This window comes from Paralichthys olivaceus, chromosome 15, assembly GCF_024713975.1.
Source record: "Paralichthys olivaceus isolate ysfri-2021 chromosome 15, ASM2471397v2, whole genome shotgun sequence".
Classification (NCBI taxonomy): Eukaryota; Metazoa; Chordata; class Actinopteri; order Pleuronectiformes; family Paralichthyidae; genus Paralichthys; species Paralichthys olivaceus.
This window is the reverse complement of record NC_091107.1, coordinates 6,018,045-6,024,173: the sequence shown is the minus strand read 5'-3', so window position 1 is coordinate 6,024,173 and position 6,129 is coordinate 6,018,045.

The window sequence follows — 6,129 nt, the reverse complement described above, 5'->3', positions numbered from 1 at the left end:
CACTGTTGTCAGACCTCCTCTACCCTCCTTATATCTCCTGACCAGGCTGTCTGTGTGTTTCCCTCTCTGATTAGACTACCCCACCACTATCTCATTTACATTGCCCTTATAATTGCAGCCTATGTGTGAAGCACCCGTTCTCCACCGGTGGGACCGCAGCAGCACGATTGCAGTATTCGCCTTGATGTTCCTGCTGCGCCATTATAATTAAATCTTGTGCAGCAACTTGGGCCTATAACCACCCAGTCTAATCTGCTACTACTGATTGCAAAGGGTTAATATACACTGTGTGTGCTCCTGGGAGCTGTAACAGTGTGGTGTGCTACCATGCAGGCTGCTTCCACTGGGAGTTGCAGAGGCATCACTGAAAAGTAAAGATAACGGTCTTGAACGTTTCACCCTGGCGCTCTAACAGCATTGTATATTATCAAACATATCAAGGATTTGAACAGACTTTCTCAATCTCCATGAGAAATTTAGATCAATCTGAGAGACAAGGTTGTTAAATATGCAATTGAATTTTCTTATAAATCAAAGAGGAAGAGCGTCTCCGACCACGTGTTTGTCTCTGGGGCTGGTTTTCTGGCGCTGTCCGTGGTGCTGAAGGCTTTTCTTCTGCAGAGGCAGGACAAATGAAGGTCAGCACAACTATGATCTATTGATTCATTGATGTGTCAGTCAAAAGAGAATTAACCTGCAACCAATTTGTTGACCAGCTATTAATTAAATAACCTTTTATATAAAATATATACCTTCAATTTTCTGTTTTCCTGTATACATGCTTCTCAAATGGCAAAATAGTTTTGACCCAGATTTGACACACACCAAATCCTGTCATCCAGCCCACATACAGTGTGGAATAATGGCACTCAGATGGTGTGCTCTTGTTTGCCAGATCTGGGCCACAAGTGAACCATAGCAACAGCACATGTCAACCAAAGATGCCAAATGTGGCAAGAATATGTTATGTGTTATTTGGGCCTCGGCTGGAGCAAGACTGCATTTGCCAAAATAGGTCCATATTTGCTTGGGATATTTTTTCCCCATTTGCTATTTTACAAGTGGGCCACTTTACACTTCACATCTGTCGGGGTGTGATACTTTGCGCTTGATAATTGTCGAGTGGTCTTCAATACATGTAATGAAATTAAATGTGAAGACGGACACAGCTGTGCGGTGAGATTTAATCATCTTAAATCTCACGGTGAATTGAGCTCAGGTGATGAGAAATGTAATTTAACAACTTGCTTTTTGTAGCTGTGGGGGGGTGTTGGTCATACTCATGCTGCAAACGTTTGCAGTTGGTTCATTCACTCGAAAAACACAGTTATATAAGAATAAGAATAATAATGATGATGATATAATAATAATCACGAAATATCAGTAGCTTTTCTTTGTGTTTCCTTCAATACCAACCTCTCCACTGAGTCAAAGAACTGAACTCACTTTCAGTGTCCTGATTCACTGTGTGCCGCCGTTCCTCGCTGAATGACTAATACACCTCACCCTGGGTATTACATGGATTGTACATTCACAATTGGAACCTGCTAAGTGACCTGAGAGAATTGACAATTGGTAAAAACCTCCGTCTTCTCAAATACAAAGAGCGGAGAGGTGGGAGGAAGTGTAAACCATAAAAAAGAGCCACAGGGACACGATAACATGGACTCTGACCTCACAAAACAAATCAATGCAGGGAGTCATGTCGACAATCAAAAACAGCCACTCCAGTTCTCCCTGAAACGTTTGCTCTGTCAGACGCTAATAGAGATATGCTTTCATCCTGCCCCCTGAGCATTAATCACTAAATCAATGAGCCTGGAGTGACAGAGTTAATACTCTATAATTTTTATAATTGGATTGTTGACAGAGAAGTGTACCGCAAAATATAAGTGAAGGGCATGACACAAAGAAAGTCCAATTTGAACACCAGGACACCAAAAGAGTCAAATTCATTCAGGGGGATAAATAGAATAAGAGTATTAAATGATCCACGGTCAAAAAGATAGAAAACTATGTGGTAGCATATTAGGAGGTGGAATGAGGCAGAATGAATTTTATAGATTGAAAAGTCTCTGATGAGGTCACAGTGCGCAGCAGGTACATTAGCATTTCAAAGTTCATGTTCTGATAAGGCAATTTATTTCCTCCGTGAAAGGTGATGAAAATGTGCTGTTTTAATAGCCTCCTTCAGAGTGGTGTATTTATCAAAATGAAAGGATCATCTTGAAGTTTGTGTGAAGATGATAAATCTCAAATTGGAGATACAAGGAAATGAAGTGTAGCATTCTGTATCTGCAAATATGACAAAGACACTATTTTTAGATTTATTGGATTTATTTAAAATTCTGTGTCCTTTGTAAAGTTACAGCTGGAAGAGAGGTGGTGCCTCGATCACGTTTTCCGCTCCCTCATGAAGTGGAAGCGTAGCAGCCATGGGAACACGTGGAAGTACATCACGGTCTCTGATCACAATGCTGCTGTATAATGCATTCAACATCTCAAATCCTGCCTTATTTTCATTAGCATTTAAATATGGTCATCATCAATTCCACTCCACATCTCAGCCGCAGTGATTCCAAGTCCTACAGCAACGACGGCCTTCAGTGTGAGACAAACTAACTGGATCGTGAAAATCACTGAAAATTAAATAAAAGACACCTGAGCAGGTTAATTCACATTCAGCTACGTGGCAGGGACTGTGAACAGGAGGAGGCAGTAAAACTATCAGCAGACGTGTGTGATATATATATAATGTTTTGGTGGTCAGCGAGTAAGGCAGAGACGAAGTGAATGAGAAACAGATTGAGGGAAAACAGAGGAAAGCAGGTGAATGCTGGAGGTGAAAAAATACATAAACATACACTGAGCGGTTCAAGAGTGCGAGGCCTGACTCTACAACCCCATTGTAATTCAATCACAACTTCACAGCCGAAAGGTCATCCAGCCAAACAATGAGCTTGGCACATGTGCAACAAATATTTTAAACACACACACACACACACACACAAAGTGAATATGTGTCCTGGATAATATACAGTACCTTGAAGAGCTGGGGGAAAACTTAAAGTTCCTCCCAGGAAGGTTATATGTGCAACACCTCATGAATAATGCAACACTGATTTAACACCCAGACCTTTGGAGGAAGGAGTGTGTGTGTGTGTGTGTGTGTGTGTGTGTGAGAGAGAGAGAGAGAGTTATAAATTGGTCAGCTGCTTGCAGATGTGGTGACAAAGTGACATTGAATCAGATGATGAAAAATTGTCATTAACAACAAAAAATACAAACGAGGCCATCATTAGGTAATTTGTGGGGAAAATTTGCTGAAAATTAAATTACTACAAATAAAATGTGTTAATTAAATAATCATGAGCTTTTATGGGGCTGAAATTCAAAGCAAGGGCAAGACAGTGAAAGGCTGTATAAACACTTGTTAAATGTTTAAAATGTTTAACAGATGTTTCAGTACTTGACGTGTTATCTGTGTTTTCACGAGACAGATGTGATTGTTTAAAAGCAGTTAAATCAGAACACTATACATTAAGGAGAGGATTACATCAGTGGACAGTAGAAGTTGTCCATCAACACAACACTTAAAAAACAGAGAGATGTTAGACTTCCTGGTTTCACCTTAAACAGGTTTCTTGAGCTGAAAACTAAATTATATAACTGTTCTCTGATGAAATACATTAAACTTATTATCTTATTTATAGAAATCTACATTTATGGCTCATAACGCCACCAAACTGTCTTGGATCTTTCAGGGCCAGTGCTCATGTATAGCCAGTCATTTGGGAATTGTCTACATCATGATGTCTACATATATATAAAAAGTTAACACCCTCTTGTCAAAGGTGGGCGCCCACTACCAGCAACCACTGGTGAGCGAGTCTCAGTCCCGTCTCCCAGCTCTGTGTTCTCAGGGTGAGGCACATCACCACAACTTTGGGGTGAAGTTACACATTAAGTCTATTTGATTTAATAATTTTTCCTCTATAGTGCTGCACCATAAATCAACAGTTTGGATGAGAAGGCTGCAGCGAGGACACAGGAAGTGGCTTTGAGAAACTCAGTGACGCTTCACCTGCTCAGTGTTCGGAAGCCGTCAGCTGAGTCACTGTAGTAAAATGTGTCTGACAGCTTGTAATGACATAAGCTGTTTTAACTTCAGCACAGTCTGTCGCCCCGGCTCTCTGCAGAACATACAATTTAGAATTACTGGCAACTCTGGATTAGCAACAGCTGAAGAGCTGTTAACCAGTTAGCTGTGCACCGCGACTACCCTGACAACCTGCAGGTACCTGCTGGAGACATGATGGATGTCTTCTCAAAGTGTAACAGCACTCACTTCCATTTGGAGATTACTTGGTGACTCATCATCTCCCCGAAATAGATGGATACACTCAAGAACACACACACACACACACACACACACACACACACACACATACATAGAATGCATGCACATCAACACTGTATTCCAATATATCATACTTGTCAGTCAGTGTCAGTGTCATTATGGATATGACAGATCCACAGACCCATCTTAATATCCACTGCAAATTTAATTATCTAGTGACTGGTACATTTAAAGCTCCTCTTATGCTTAAGTCTCCAAACATTCAACAGGAGAAGCTAAACCCTGGAAGAATTTAATATTCACTGAGTTTCAGGGAAAAGTCTGAGTGCGATATTTGGTGTGTACATGTGATTTCACAATCCTCCTCCCACCGAGATATAAAAGACTTGGCGTGATAGATAGAAACCTACATTTTTTAAATCTCTTAAACGTAATGCATAGGATAGCATCTATAGGAGCCTTATTTCAAATATCCCATATCAGCTGAACCTCAGCAGACACACACACATACACCCACACTCAGACAGCATGAATAAATCTCACACCTTGGTAGGTTTAAGCTGCTCTACACTGCTTTCTCTTCTGAGCCAGGCAGCTGCCAGTCCATCATCCCTCCAGACACCGCCATTCAGCAGCAGCAGTTTTCCTCTTATCTTGTCTGTTTCCAAATGGTTTGAGTTCGAATCAGGCTGAATTTATGGCACAGGCACACACACGGTACGTGGACAGAGTCAACAAACTAATAAAAACATTTCCCTCGACAGATTCTGTGCGAGTGTCTTTGAATCTCTGTGTATCTTTGTGTACAACTGTATGAAAAGTGACAGTGGAGGCACACATCCGAACATGATTTAATTTAGGCCGTGGAAAAGGTGAATACAAAATCACAGCGGCGAAAAAGAAAAATGATCAGCGAGATGAGCTAAAGTTGAGAGGGCAGCTGTGTTATCAGCAATCGCACGAGATGGGGTTCTTTAAAAAGCCCCTCACCACAAACAAATACACAATTATAAGTCATTACATCGACTGTTATTTATTTTCTTCAGACTTCAAACACTTGTCTTAGCCTAACACGAACCTATTACCTCAAACTAACTCTAACCTAAATCTTAAACTAAACCTGCATCTTAAAACTTGTCTCCTAACCTAAAAATGTAATGATGATGTTATGGGGACTTGTTTTTTGTCCCCACAATAAAGACAAGTCCCCATAATGATACCTGGACACCACACACACACACACACACATATTCTTGCACTTTTTTTATAAGTGAGGACTCTAATTGGCATAATGCATCCCCTAGCCCCTTACCCCAAAATGAACCACCACATGAAACTGCCTAAACTTACTCTTACTCTCATCCCTACCACTAAAAATCAGCCTTAACCTTCAAGCAGCCCTTTGAAACAAAGTAAGGACCGACCATAATGTCCTCACTTTCCAAAAATGTCCTCAATCTGTAAGGTCTGTGCTGAAAATGGTCCTCACATAGATATAAATTCACACACACACACACACTCACCACACGCTGGTATCAGACCCAAATGAGGTTTAATTAAAACACGATTAAATTAGTTTTAATTCATGATATGGAAATGCTGCTGGCAACACTGAGAAAGTCTGAGGGATCAAATTAACAGGATTACAAGTTCATCCCAGCTCCAAACTTCATGACTCACAAAGTAAACAAACAATTCACAGTAAACAATGGTGTGTTATTAGAGCAGGCCACAAACAAACCTCTGCCTATCAGCACAAAATAAAGCAT